At 41.3% G+C, this 14,345-nt stretch overlaps 1 long non-coding RNA gene across 1 annotated transcript; it reads left to right on the top strand.

Moving 5' to 3' along the window:
- Positions 1–1,914: 1,914 nt before the first annotated feature.
- Positions 1,915–9,023, top strand: LOC135981586 (uncharacterized). The gene is made up of 3 exons (XR_010598674.1): positions 1,915–2,704; positions 3,366–3,489; positions 3,588–9,023. It is a non-coding gene; the product is annotated as an uncharacterized LOC135981586 (long non-coding RNA).
- Positions 9,024–14,345: the final 5,322 nt, after the last annotated feature.

The following is a 14,345-nucleotide window of genomic DNA, read 5'->3' on the forward strand; positions in this document are numbered from 1 at the left end:
CCCATTTTGTATGTGTGCAACTGATCCTCCTTCCGAAGTGGGCTACTTTGCATTTGTCCTTATCGAATTTCACCCTATTTACTTCAGACCATTTTTCCAGTTTGTCCAGATCATTTTCAATTATAATCCTATCCTCCAAAGCACTTGGAACCCCTCCCAGCTTGCTATTGTCCGCAAACTTTATAAGTGTTCTGTCTATGCCATTATCTAAATCATTGCTGAAGATGCTGAACAGAACCGGACCCAGAACTGATCCCAGTGGGGCCCCACTCATTATGCCCTGCCATCATGACTGTGAACCACTGATAACTACACTCTGGGAATGGTTTTCCAACCAGTTATGCACCGACCTTATAGTAGCTCCATCTAGGTTGCATTTCCCTAGTTTGTTTATGAGAAGGTGATGCAAAACAGTATCAAAAGTTTTACTAAAGTCAAGATATACCACATCTACTACTTCCCCCCATCCACAAGGCTTGTTACCCTGTCAAAGAAGGCTATCAGGTTGGTTTGACACAATTTGATCTTGACAAATCCATGCTGACTGTTACTTATCACCTTATCTTCTAGATGTTTGCAAATTGATTGCTTAATTGTTTGCTCCATTACCTTTCTGGGTACAGAAGTTAAGGTGACTGGTCTGTAATTCCCCGGGTTGTCCTTATTTCCCTTTTTATATATGAGCACTATCTTTGCCCTTTTCCAGTCTTCTGGAATCTCTCCCATCTTCCAGATAATCGGTAATGGCTCAGATATCTCCTTAGTCAGCGTCTTGAGTATTGTAGGATGTATTTCATCAGGCCCTGGTGACTTGAAGACATCTCACTTGTGTAAGGCCTTGTCTACACTGCCACTTTCAGCGCTGTAAAGTGGCAGAGTAGATAGGGCTACACCACTGGGAGCTGTGCTGGTAGCTATTCCCCACACTGAGGTGGTTATTTTACAGCGCTGGGAGAGCGCTCCCAGTTCTGGAGCCGCAACTACACAGCTACATTAAAGTGCTGCCGCGTCAGCGCTTTAACATGGTCTGTGTAGACATACCCTAAGTAATTTTTAACTTGTTCTTTCCCTATTTTAGCCTCTGATCCTACCTTATTTTCACTGGCATTCACAGAAACAAAGAAGTCATTAAGCACCTCTGCCATTTCCACATTTTCTGTTATTGTTTTTCCCCCTCATTGAGTAACGGGCCTACCCTGTTCTTGGTCTTCCTTTTGCTTCTAATGTATTTATAGATGTTTTCTTGTTACCCTTTATGTCTCTAGCTAGTATGATCTCATTTTGTTCCTTGGCCTTTCTAATTTTGTCCCTAAATACTTGTATTATTTATTTGTATTTGTCCTTTCTAATTTGACCTAGTTTCCACTTTTTTTGAAGGACTCTTTTTTTTTTTTTAGATCATTGAAGATCTCCTGGTTAAGCCAGGGTGGTCTCTTGCCAGACTTCCTATCTTTCCTACCCAGTGGGATAGTTTGCTCTTGTACCTTTAATAATGTCTCTTTGAAAAAACTGCCGACTGTCTTCAATTGTTTTTCCCCTTAGACTTTCTTCCCAGGGGATCTTACCTACCAACTCCCTGAGTTTGCTAAAGTCTGTCTTCTTAAAATCCATTGTCTTTATTTTGCTGTTCTCCCTCCTACCATTCCTTAGAGTCATGAACTCTACCATTTCACGATCACTTTCATCCAAGCTGCCTTCCATTTTCAAATTCTCAACCAGCTCCTCCTTATTTGTCAAAATCAAATCTAGAACAGCCTCACCCCTAGTAGTTTTCTCCATCTTCTGAAATTAAAAAAAAAAAGTGGTCTCCAATAGATTCCAAGAACTTGTTGGATAATCTGTGCCTTACTGTGTTATTTTCCCAACAGATGTTTGAGTAGTTGAAGTCCCCCATCGCCACCAAGTCCTATCCATTGTCTACAGCCAAGCTCTAAGGCTTGGTCTACACTACCCCCCCTAATTCGAACTAAGGTACGCAACTTCAGCTACGTGAATAACGTAGCTGAAGTTCGAAGTACCTTATTTCGAATTAGTTCAAACTTACCTTGGTCCACACTCGGCAGGCAGGCTCCCCCGTCGACTCCGCGGTACTCCTCTCGGCGAGCTGGAGTACCGCAGTCGACGGCGAGCACTTCCGGGTTCGACTTATCGCGTCCAGACTAGACGCGATAAGTCGAACCCAGAAGTTCGATTTCCAGCCGTCGAACTTGCCGGTAAGTGTAGCCAAGGCCTTAGGCTAGGTCTACACTACCCCCCCTAATTCGAACTAAGGTACGCAACTTCAGCTACGTGAATAACGTAGCTGAAGTTCGAAGTACCTTATTTCGAATTAGTTCAAACTTACCTTGGTCCACACTCGGCAGGCAGGCTCCCCCGTCGACTCCGCGGTACTCCTCTCGGCGAGCTGGAGTACCGCAGTCGACGGCGAGCACTTCCGGGTTCGACTTATCGCGTCCAGACTAGACGCGATAAGTCGAACCCAGAAGTTCGATTTCCAGCCGTCGAACTTGCCGGTAAGTGTAGCCAAGGCCTTAGATACAACCGCATTTGCTCCAATCCCTCAGACAGAGACAAGCACCTACAAGATCTCTATCAAGCATTCTTAAAACTACAATACCCACCTGCTGAAGTGAAGAAACAACTTAGGCTTGAATAGAGACTGGGAATGGCTGAGCCATTACAAACATTGAATCTATCTCCCCATGTAAGTATTCTCACACTTCTTATCAAACTGTCTGTACTGGGCTATCTTGATTATCATTTCAAAAGTTTTTTCTCTTACTTAATTGGCCTCTCAGAGTTGGTAAGACAACTCCCACCTTTTCATGCTCTCTGTATGTATATATATATCTCCTCAATATATGTTCCATTCTATGCATCTGAAGAAGTGGGCTGTAGCCCACGAAAGCTTATGCTCAAATAAATTTGTTAGTCTCTAAGGTGCCACAAGTACTCCTGTTCTTTTTGCAGATACAGACTAACACAGATGCTACTCTGAAACCTATGTTTTGGATGATTTTGTTAGTTATTTAAAAAAAGCCTCATCCACCTCTCCTTCCTTGTTATGTTGTCTGTAGTTAATGCCTTCTTGACCTTGAGGCCGCTGCATTGTGGCACTTATCAGAGCTTGCAATACTACTTTGTATTAGCATTGACCTGGTTAGAGAAATTTCACATACCATCACCTTTCTAACTTTCATCCCGGCTATTTCAACTGCAGGAGATCATCACTAAGTTACTGTACTGAGAAACAGGATTTGGGCTAATTGGTAACTCTCCATCAAAAGGAAATGTCACTGAAAAATAAAAAAATATGAACTAAACTATTCATTATAATATTTTTTCTCTTTTCTGACCATTTCTAGTCAGGTTACAGACAGATGCCAGGGAAAAGCCAAATGTGAAAGCCTCTAACAAAACAGTTGAACTACCTATCTGTCCACCTGTCTTAATTATTGTTATGATGCCTCTCACCTTATTGTCTAAGGGGTAAGTACAATTAAATCAGAAAAGTAAGCATCTAACTAAAAATGATAGTGAAGTCCTTGCCTGGGAGAAAACTGTAACTTATCTGGTTCCATCCAAAGTGGCTGCATGAGTTCCAGATGTCTGAAGATGGACGGTCATTTCCAAACCAGAGAACATGAAGCAGAACCTTCAGGTGATGTGTTTCCAGATGTGTAGTCTAGAAAAGGTTGCTCTAGCATTCTCCAGTGAGTGGATGGACATAAATGGAAAGCAATGTTTATGCACTACACATGAGCACAAGACTGCATGAGACCAGTGCCTCAGTCAATTGGTGTCCAATGTCAGGAAATCAGTTGGTTGCAGGCCCTACTTGGAGTTCTTTCCCCCAGTCACAGATAGCAGCACCAACATCAGATAAGCCAAGAACTAGCAGTATGCAGAGACCAAAACATAGGAATGTGTGTGCACAATAGTGAGGGAAATTTTTGAGGTATATTGGACAATAGTCCACATGCTTATCTGAATCTTACCCAGAACTATTCAAAATCATTTAAACTGAGCTGGAATTATTTTGAGAACGGTGTATGAGAGGTGGGGGGGGGAGAGAGAGAGAGAGAGAGAGAAAATTACAGAATTCCCTGGTGCCAGTTGAGAGGGAGAGAGAGGGAAAAAAACAAAAACACCTGAACAGCTCTGTTGCCTCTCCCTGAGCTGTGTTTGGGTACTTTCAATTTCATTCTCAAGGACCAGGAATTGCAAAGCTCTCTGTGGAGAGGGGATTGGAAAAGTCAATCACAATCTTTTTCAAACCATAAACAGATTGGAGTCACCTCTCCCTAGTATAATGATGTGCATAGAACTTTTGGGATAATTTCTCCTTCCACTACGTGCTGTCATTAAATCCTGAGCAACACCTCTGATGGAGATGGATTTACTCCAGGCACATATGGGTATAAAGTGGGAGAAGAAGTTGGCCCACTGCATTTAAAATCCAGGTTGTTTAGGAGATATTCCACAGTGCTGGGTTTTCTGAGAGTTTCTATGGTTTTGTCTGCACTCGAAAATGTTATGAAAAACTCTCCATTAGTGCTGTCTCTGGTGGCAGTTTCAGTGTAGACAAGGCTCTGGTAGCATCAGGTATTTTTACTGCTATGTCAATTAATAATAATAATAGGTTACCTCTTTTATAGTGCTTTTCATCAGTAGGTCTCAAAGTCTTTACAAGAAGGTCAGTATCATTATCTCCATTTTACAGATGTGTAAATTGAGAGACAAAGAGTTGAAGTGACTTGCCCAAAGTCACTCAGCAGGCCAGAGGCAGAATGGGAAACAAAACAATGAATCTCAGTCCCACTTGTTCTTTTGGTAATGTCACCCTAGAATTAGTAGGCTCAGAAATAAAAGCCTTAACTAACAGTATGGCAACTGGAATAAACTGGAGATGGATCCCCAACTCTCTGCAAAGTTATGGCACTTGATAGATTAAAATCCAGTCTCAGTCCATTCAGTCTTGGTGTTTCTTTCATATGTGTGCATTTTCTATCACACGTCACATTTCTTGCAATAGCTTTTGGATGAAAAAAATGTTAAAAGTAGGGAGCATTGCTGAGATACTGTTTTGAGAGAATGAGGCACATTTTGCCTCCAAGCAGAGTTTTTCAGTCAGTTATAGTACTACCCTCACCAGCACTTGACATATGCTCAGTGAAAATACTCAGTGACAGAGAAGCCAGGCACAGAATATCAAAAAACCGGCACAGCTGCGTTTTCATTTACCAAAAAATGTAAAGGCTCTTACCTTGCAGTTTACACTCTTATCATTCAGTAATTCTGCAATGACAGGTATGTGAATCTCAGTAGATATTTCCTTACCCTCTGCCGATGTCAAAAGCTGCAACCTTTTTCTTTACCATTTTTTTCGCAGCTGAAAGTAATGCAAATACAGTTACCTTATATAAATCATAATATGAACCTTATAAGATTTCAGATTCAAACCTGTATATAATCATTATGCTTAAATACCAAAGTGTAGGCAAAATACTCTAGGTTATTAACTTAATTTTTTAATAGTCTCACAATCAGTCTTTCTAATTTGCTTGGGAAAGGAATTGCATTTACTTGAAGAGTACATATGAGAATTTCTTATCTACAACATGGTTGTATTCTTCAGGCGTAAAGTACACCAGACCAATACAGGACGTGTTCCAGATATAAGAATGGAACAGGAAAAATATATAGAAAATTATCATGGAGCCAAAGCTTTTTAGTTATCTGAAACTCATTAGGAATCTCAAAATAATTAATGTCAGGATAAAGCTGTTCAATTAGAAGAAAATGCCACCAGTTATACTGTAGATAAACCTTAAATCAGAATACCACTGATAACCTTTAATTTTGTATTATAAAAGCTATCTGTTAGTTAAAAATCATTTCCAGTGACTGTTATGCAACATCATATATTTTTGAAAGACTTAGTATGCATGTTAACTTGTATAACTATGAACCATATTCCCAGGATACCTTGCATTTATGTCAAGCTTTATTGTGGAAAGTTACTAGGAGTTAAATTGTCCCAACCTTTCTTCTTTGTATGTACATGTCAGGAGTAAGATGTATTTTCTGTTAAATAATGTTATCTATGAATTGTTCCAAGGTACCTTTAGTACAGAACAGTTCATGTCACTACAGCCTAATGCTATTTGTATTCTTTGATCTACTAACATTTGGAAAGTTATTGTGCATGGTCTTTGTACCTTGAAAGATGTCTTTGTACATTAAAAAATTGATATGAAACTAGATAAGGAGTTAATATTTTGGAACAGACACAGTTAATGTGAGCTGTGATTGCTGTGAGACTGCTCCCCAGAGACAGGTAATGCATGAACCTCTCTGTGCTGATCTTTCTATGTTTAATAAACCAAATGAGCTGAGTTATCTGATGTTTCATTAATCAGTAATCTAAACCAAATCCTAACAGTGTGATCAATACTATCGGTGAAGTCTATTGCAAGAAGAAAAAAATAAAAGTCAAAGAACACTGTGAGGTGGCATTTACTGCACAGGTCTGAAAATCAAGAACAGATGGCTGTCTTTATGCTGTTAAAGTTATCTATAAATTTGGGTAGTTGTTAATTCTTTATTCCAAGTCTTGAACACAGTGGATCTCCAGGGTATACTTTAAATATGAAACAAATTGATGTGTGATCTGGACTTCAGAGATATAGACAACATCCAAGAAGACAGAACAAATATTTCAGAGCAGTTGTCTATCAATTTTAGAAAAGAAGGACATCAGAAGATGGACCAGAGCAATGTATCAGGTGCAGTTTTGGCAGCCTTCACAATAAATTTCTCTATTAACAGATGAGAGCCATTGAATCCTGAAAAAAAAATATCCACCACCCACTACAATATAAAGTATCTGCTTGAAATAATTGACAAACAAAACTTTTGATACAATTGTTCCTGAAAATATCAGTAACGTTCAGATCTGGATCTGAAATTTGTGTCTCAGACCTATCTTTAGTATGTATATAATTTTCTTTTAATTCAAAGTAATCCAGTATGAAATTTAAGGTGCTGTATTGATGTAGGATGACCATATTTCCCAAAGGGAAAATGGGACACTGCATGGGGCTGGTGTCAGTCCTTGCCTGAATCCTGCCTGCCCCCTGTGCAGCTGTTGCTGCTTGCCCGCCAAACCCTGCCTCCCCCAACGTGGCTGATGTCGCTGCTTGCCCGAACCCTGCTGGCCCCCCGCATGGCTGTTGCTGCTTGCTTGCCCCCTGCCTGCCCGCCTGACATGCAGCTGACATTGCTGCTCGCCAGAGCCCCATTTCTCCCCCAGCCCACAGGGCTAGCATCCCTACTCACCCCCTCTCAGGTTCCTCTGTGCCCTGCTAGGATGTGTGCCCCACTTTTTTTGGCAAATGTGGGGATTTGTCCCATTTGTTCTTGCCAACTGATCATCAGGACAGCTGGGACAGGGCTTAAAAAAGGGACTGTCCCAGGCAAAATGGAACATATGGTCACCATATATTGCTGTATAAAAACCTCCTTTGGGCTAAATCCTGAAAGTCCATGCTCAGTTTTTACTCAGTCCTCATTCAGCAAATCATTCAGGTCAAGCTCTTATCAAACATCACAGCAAAAACTGAGTAAGGACATCAGCCCGAATCCAGAGAGAGGACTAGGCAATGCAATGCTGAGGATTGCAATGCCTAACTTTTAGGCACCTAGAATATCATTGGAACAACACTGTGATGCACGAAGTCTGGCTTTTTGCCTATGCTCCATATAAAATGAATGGTGAGAGATAGGCACCCAGGAATGGGATCTGTGAAAGCTAACACACTAGGTGGGGGCTGCCAAAGCTAGCCAATTGGAGATGCTGACAAGAGCGGTTTGTCCTAAGCCCTGACCCTCTCATGGATTTAGGCACCTATCTCTGCTTGCAATCCATAGCTGGGAACCCCTCTACTGCAGTCAGGAGGCGTAAGTGCCTAAGTCATTCTTGCAAGAAATGACATTGTAGGGATATAAAAGAAGGTACTAACAGTGATTCCTCCAAGTGACAGTGACCCCCTCATAATTTGTCCCCCACACTTTAAAATCCAACAGTTTCACCAAGTACAAAAATCTCTTGGGTCTTCTGTTAAAACTTGTAAGCTACTGTCTGTAGAAACCATTGATTATATCTATCCTGTGAAAGATACTTTATTACTATGTAAAACTTACAAACAAGTTAATTGACTTTGTTCTTGAAGTAATTGATACAATGTAAACAAACACTATAAGCTGTTAAGTGACTTTCACTTCATTCAATGGCTCCTAGGACAGACCCCCACCCTTTGTGATTAAAGGGCTGGGAGTCTCAAATGAATTAGCACACACCCCAAAAGTGGTGGAGACAGTAAATTAAAATATGGTTAAGGTATGGAATGTATGCTGATGAATGCTTGATATACATGGATGGTTAGGGAGGTGCCAGCCTAGAAAGGGAGTATTCATCGGCTGAAGAATGTGTCGAGTAGGACCACCAGACAGCCCCCTGAGGGTAAACTGGGATCCACCCCATCACCTGGAAGGATGAGAAACACAAACTTTGGACAGTGTGGAGCCATCAGGAATGTGCCACTTTGGACAGGAATGTGCCATCTGCTGATTGAGTCAGCAATGGCAGGATGAAACAGCTCCCATAGACTAACATAGGAATTAATTCCTATAAGAATGGACTCTAAAGACTGATGACTTTGAGTCTCTGGTTCTGCTACCAACCTCCAGGAGCATCAGGTGCACCTGACACAGACTCAGCTCCATACTCATGACCAAGATACCTGGCCAGTAACTTGGCATGAGCAACTTCTAGGCTGGTAACTATAACACCTATACAGAACTTGAATGAATGATTGTGTGAATGAATCTCTCTCTCTCTCTATATATATATATATATATGTGTGTGTGTGTGTGTGTGTGTGTGTGTATAAGAAATAAGTAGTCAAACAACGTTATTTACTTTTATCTTTTGTTTTATCAGTATATTTACATTAAATGTGGCATCTTTGCCTTATCCCTCTTAATAAGATCCTGCTGGTTTTTATTCTATTGGTATAACAGCATCACTTGTGGTATCACTGCTGTCTCCCTTGTGGCTATGGGGCTCCTAGCTGCTAGTCTAGCCATTCTGAGGGACAGGAGTTGTCCTTCCCCTGCATGGCCCACTCTTGGTGGGGAGATCAGACCTACATCCAGAGGCAGCGCAGAAATGAAAGTAATGCCCCCTTCCCTCCTGCCACAGCTCAGGGCTTCCTCCCTTGGGGGCTTCTGCTCCTGGTGACTGCAGCCAGGGCAGCTCAGGCTAGGTGCTTTTGCCTCTGGCCGGGGCATCTCGGGGCTTCTCTCCCCCCTGCCCCTGACTGGGGCAGCTGGGGCTCTGGGCTTTTCCACTCCCCCCTGGCTTCTGCAGCAGCTCTGGGAGCTGAGCTCAGGGCTTTCTCCCCCGGTAGCTCCTCCAGGGACTGTGGGCTTGCGCTCTGGTCAGCTACAGCTGGGGCAGCCTGGGCTCAGGGCCTCTGCTCCCTGCCACTCCAGTCAGGGCAGCCTGGTCTTGGAGCATCTGCCCCCAAGCAGCTCCAGCCGGGGCACCCTGCGCTTGGGGCATCCACCTCCCCTGCTGCTCCAGACGGGGCTTGGGGCTTCTTCTCCCACAGCCCCCATAGGGACTTCTACTCTGGGGCTTCTCCTAGATGAGTTGACGTACCCCATGGAAGACCTCTGGTTGAGAACCACTGAGCTAGATCCAATCCCCCTTCTTCCTGATGTAGAAAAAGAATTTGAGCAGAGGTTTTCACCTCTCAAGAGGGTTCTTTAACCACTGAGTTGTGGGATATTCTGACATGGGGCTCCCTCAGTCTCTTTTGATGAATCTGTTCCACTTTGGATAAATACTTAAATAGTCCTTGGGTCAGCAAGTGAGAATTAATCTGTAACCTGGTGGTTAAGGCACCCACCTGGATGGTGAGAAGCCACCCCCAAAGGTTTAGTCCCTCTGCTCTAATGACTATTTAAGTATTTATCCAAAGAGGTACACCTTCAGCAAGAGAGCTGGAGGAGCCCCCCATTGGTATATGCCAGCAATTAGAGTATTCTCCTGGGGTCAGGCAGGAAGACCTCTATTCAAATCTTTTCTCCCTATCAGGCAGAGGTAGGAATTAAACCCAGCTCTTTTACATCCCAAGTGAGCACTCTAACCACTGGGCTGTAAGTGAACTGCTACCATGGTTTTGAAGGCCTACAGTGAGGCTGCAGTGTGTGTACCCAGAAGCAGAAACTTAGGTGCCTAGGAAACTTTTATAATCAAAAATGTATGGGCTGTGCAAGTTTAGGCACTCACTGGGTGAAGCCACAGCAGACAAGGTGCTTTGTGGATCATTGGGTGCATACAACTGAGATTTAAGCACCTCCATCTGGATTTAGGCACCTAAGTCCTTTTGTGGATTTGGGCCTTCTAAACTTATCCAATGGTTTGGGTAATGACTACCTTAGCTACTCTCCTCCTCCTCATGAAATAGGGTGATAAGTGAAAATAATTGAGGCCTTTGAGCTAACAGCTTCAAAATTTAAATATGAGGAGGCTGAGAAAAGGTTATTTACAGTGAAGGATCATCAGATATGAAACTCAGGCCTTTTTCTACTACAACAGAGATCCCATCTATTGACTTGTAGAGCATGCTGCACAGCTTGTATGTTTTCCTGGGTTTTCTAGGAGAAATTCACCATGGTGCAAAACAATTATATATAAGGAGCTATATGTACCTCATAGAACTGGAAGGGACCTTGAAAGGTCATCAAGTCCAGTCCCCTGCCTTCACTAGCAGGACCAAGTACTGATTTTGCCCCAGATCCCTAAGTGGCTTCCTCAAGGATTGAACTCACAACACTGGGTTTAGCAGGCCAATGCTCAAACCACTGAGCTATCCCTGGCACCATTAAGAAGTACAGAGGAACTTACATAACCTTTGGGCTCCCCCTCCCCCAGTAAACCTGGATCAAGCTTACTCATGCTTTTTTTTTTTTTTTTTTTTTTAAATGTAACTTTTTCCCTCTAGCATACCTTTTTTGGACTGGCTCTTTAAATTAGCCAAAGCTGAGCAGCTGCAGCCCTAAAGTAGACATTTTATGCATGGCTGCTGGTTGCTGACTCTCTCTCAGCTGGTAAGTACCTACTATGTTTTCCTGTTTTATGCTATTGTGCAGATGGCATATTCTCACAGAAATATTGAGGTTTAATTAATTACTATGGGAAAGGACTTTTGAATCCTTTGATGAGAACAATGACTGAGCAGTGTCATAATAGTTATTAGCTTGTTATTTTATTAAAAGATCAACTATACTTACAAATGACATCAGAGCACTAATATTTTTGCTGCTAGCAGTAATAGTGTTTATATATAGGATCTATGAAGGTACTTAGACACCTAAATCCCAATTTTGGCTGCACTGAGATCTACAATACTTACAGTGAACCCTGTAGGTGCCTAAACTTACTTGGTACCAAAGTTTGTCCAAGTAAAAGTTCTCTAGGTGCATATGTTCCTTTCTCTGGGTATGTGCACAGCTGCCTCCATCTATGTACCTGGATGTCTATCCTCTGACTAAGCCTCAAAGCAATTCACAAACCAGGGGAAAACAGGTGTTTGCCTACCTAAATCACATGTGGGGCCCGATCTGACTGGTGTGCTCATAGGCCTCCTACAGGAATAGGTCCCATTCAACATTCAGCTGAAAGAGGAGGAGTTGATGTGATGGTGGAAGTGCCTGCCTTATATCTATTAGCTCAGTGTTTACAGACCTCTCCCGAGAGGTAGGATCTCCCTGTTCAAATCCTTTCTTCCCCTCTGACAGAGCCTGCGTCCCTCACATCCCAGGTGAGTGCTGTAGCCACTAGGATAAAAGTTATAAAGTGGGCATCACCACCCCCCATTTTTTGTGGGATGAGGCAGGCACCTAACTCATTCTCTCCAAATGTGGCCTAGGTGTTTAAACTGCCTGTCTCCAGCTGGCAGGTTCCCGTTCATGAATCACTAAACTAACATAGGCACCTATCTTGAGGAGAGGGGCAGAGCTTAGCATACACTCCTATGGTTGGCATTTCCCTTTGGCTAGCATAGGCGGGAGCTGCCTAGCATTCTTAGGTGCCTATTTTCCCCCATTCATTGTACAGGGAACCTAGGCTCCTAACTTGGCTTTGTTTATCACAATGTTGTGCCTGTGATTTTCTAGGTGCTGTGATGCTCCGCAATGCAATACATTAGTCTCATCATGGAACCTACCCTATGTAGTTACCACTGTTACCCCAGATTGCAAAAGATGTAGTGAATGTTAGGAGCTTTTTTATAGTAGTTCCCAATAGTAGTTCCCAATAAATGTCTTCCTTTTTCTAACTATATAGATAAATGTGGTATCTCAGACAACATTGAAAAATAACTGTTAGTAAATTCATGTAATTTAATGATGACTATTGTATAGTTCACAGGCTTGATGGTAGCTGGGTTGTAGGATGGAAGGGTAGCCAAGGACATGGTGAAACATCTGAGAATATTCTTTCTGTGCTCTAGAAAGGGATAATTTGTGTGTTCTTCAGGGTTATGACCTAAGTATTAATTCCATTACATGACTGTATAGGGTTTGTCAGCTGATCAAAAAACTAACAAATATGTAAATTTGTGGAGCAATTGGGAAGGGTAACTGAAAGAGGTTAATAATGCATGGTGTTATGCTTGAAATATTTGCCTTCCAATATTATTGGATTCAATATGCTTCTCTGAACTTTGTTTTTAGCTAATGTTCTGTGTTGTGTGATAGAGTTTTAAAGAGTGTCTGAGCTGCCCTGCACAAGGATTATACATCTTGACATGTATATAGTTTACTGCTAATTGATTTGTGTTCTTTGTGCCTCATAACTAGGGCCTGAACCATTTCTATAATGGCTGTATGAATGCTAACTCATCAGACAACACAACTAGTTACAAACACCTTAAATTATAGTGTACAGTTTTATGAATGTTCAACAGCTAATCTATGTTTTAAAAAAAAAAAGCACTACACTTTTTTTGCAAGGACAACAAATTATTTCATGTTAATCACTTGCACTGAGAGCTCTTCTAAATTTTAAACTGGCACTTGTAACATATGACAAAATTATTTTGTTGAATTGGCTATCTATCATGCCGGAAACTGAATCCTTTCCATGCTATCAGATGTTGCTGAGGCCAAAGTCTCCACCATCTCTGTCTATCTTGGACTGTGTTTTGCATGTCCTCTGTGGTGTTAAATCCCATAAGGTTTCCAACTGTAAGTACTGTTTGATAGAGGGATTATTTTGGTCAGCCTCTTCCCACTGTGCTCCAGTTGCCTACTGCTATGGCAGATTCTTTGGCTTCATTCTTAACACATGTCCCAAATGTTTCCATCTTATTTTTGAGATAGATAAAGGCGTTGTTGAACTCTGATGAATCCCAATGTTTGCTATAAATTAATTCAATTTAATATCTATTTATATCAAATTAATAGTATTTTTCGGAGACATTTGCTTTTGAAGGTGTTTAGGCATTTGTCTGTACTTTTGGGTTCCAGCTTCCAAATCCTTATGCTAAGGTGGAAACAACATTTGAGTTGAAAATTTGTAGTTTGGTCTTTAGTTGTAGATTTCTTTTAAAACCAAATTGTATTTAAGCTGCTGAATGCAGCTGACATTTTGTGACATTATTTCCTTCTGGAAGTCCCCATTGGCTTGCAATACTTAGTATGTATTGAGATTAATTGATTTACAGGTGATGAGCTTATTTTTGTTTATTATATAAATTAAACAATTCATTAATCCACAAACACTTGTTTTATATTGATGAAATTACCCCATGGATAAATGTCCCTTTACACTTAAATTCACCCACTTGGAGATTTTACCATTGACTTCAGTGAGGCCAGAATTTCACCTGGGGTGCTCTGAAATATGATAAAATGTTTACTTGAGATTACATCTTTTGCCTGCTATGAAGTGAAAATCAGCAAGATGCTGTCTTTAATTTTCTGAAATTTTGTTAGCGAGTCTTTTTTGTATACTTTCATCACTATTCTTCTGGCAAATGTTACTGATTATGATTATAAACTATTGCCTTTTATTACAAAGTATTGTGTATTCTTCTTTGTAGGTTAACCATGGTCAGAACTGTCCTATGTTCTCTAATATTTTAGCTATTTTAAATAATTAAGTTTCTGCAGATCTGGAAGGAAACTGCAAAAAAAAAAAAAAAAGTTGTGAACTTCTGAATGCAAACTGAACTGAATGTTATGGTCCTAACTTCTTTAACTAGTTTTTT

The sequence above is a fragment of the Chrysemys picta genome, chromosome 2 (assembly GCF_011386835.1).
Source record: "Chrysemys picta bellii isolate R12L10 chromosome 2, ASM1138683v2, whole genome shotgun sequence".
Classification (NCBI taxonomy): Eukaryota; Metazoa; Chordata; order Testudines; family Emydidae; genus Chrysemys; species Chrysemys picta.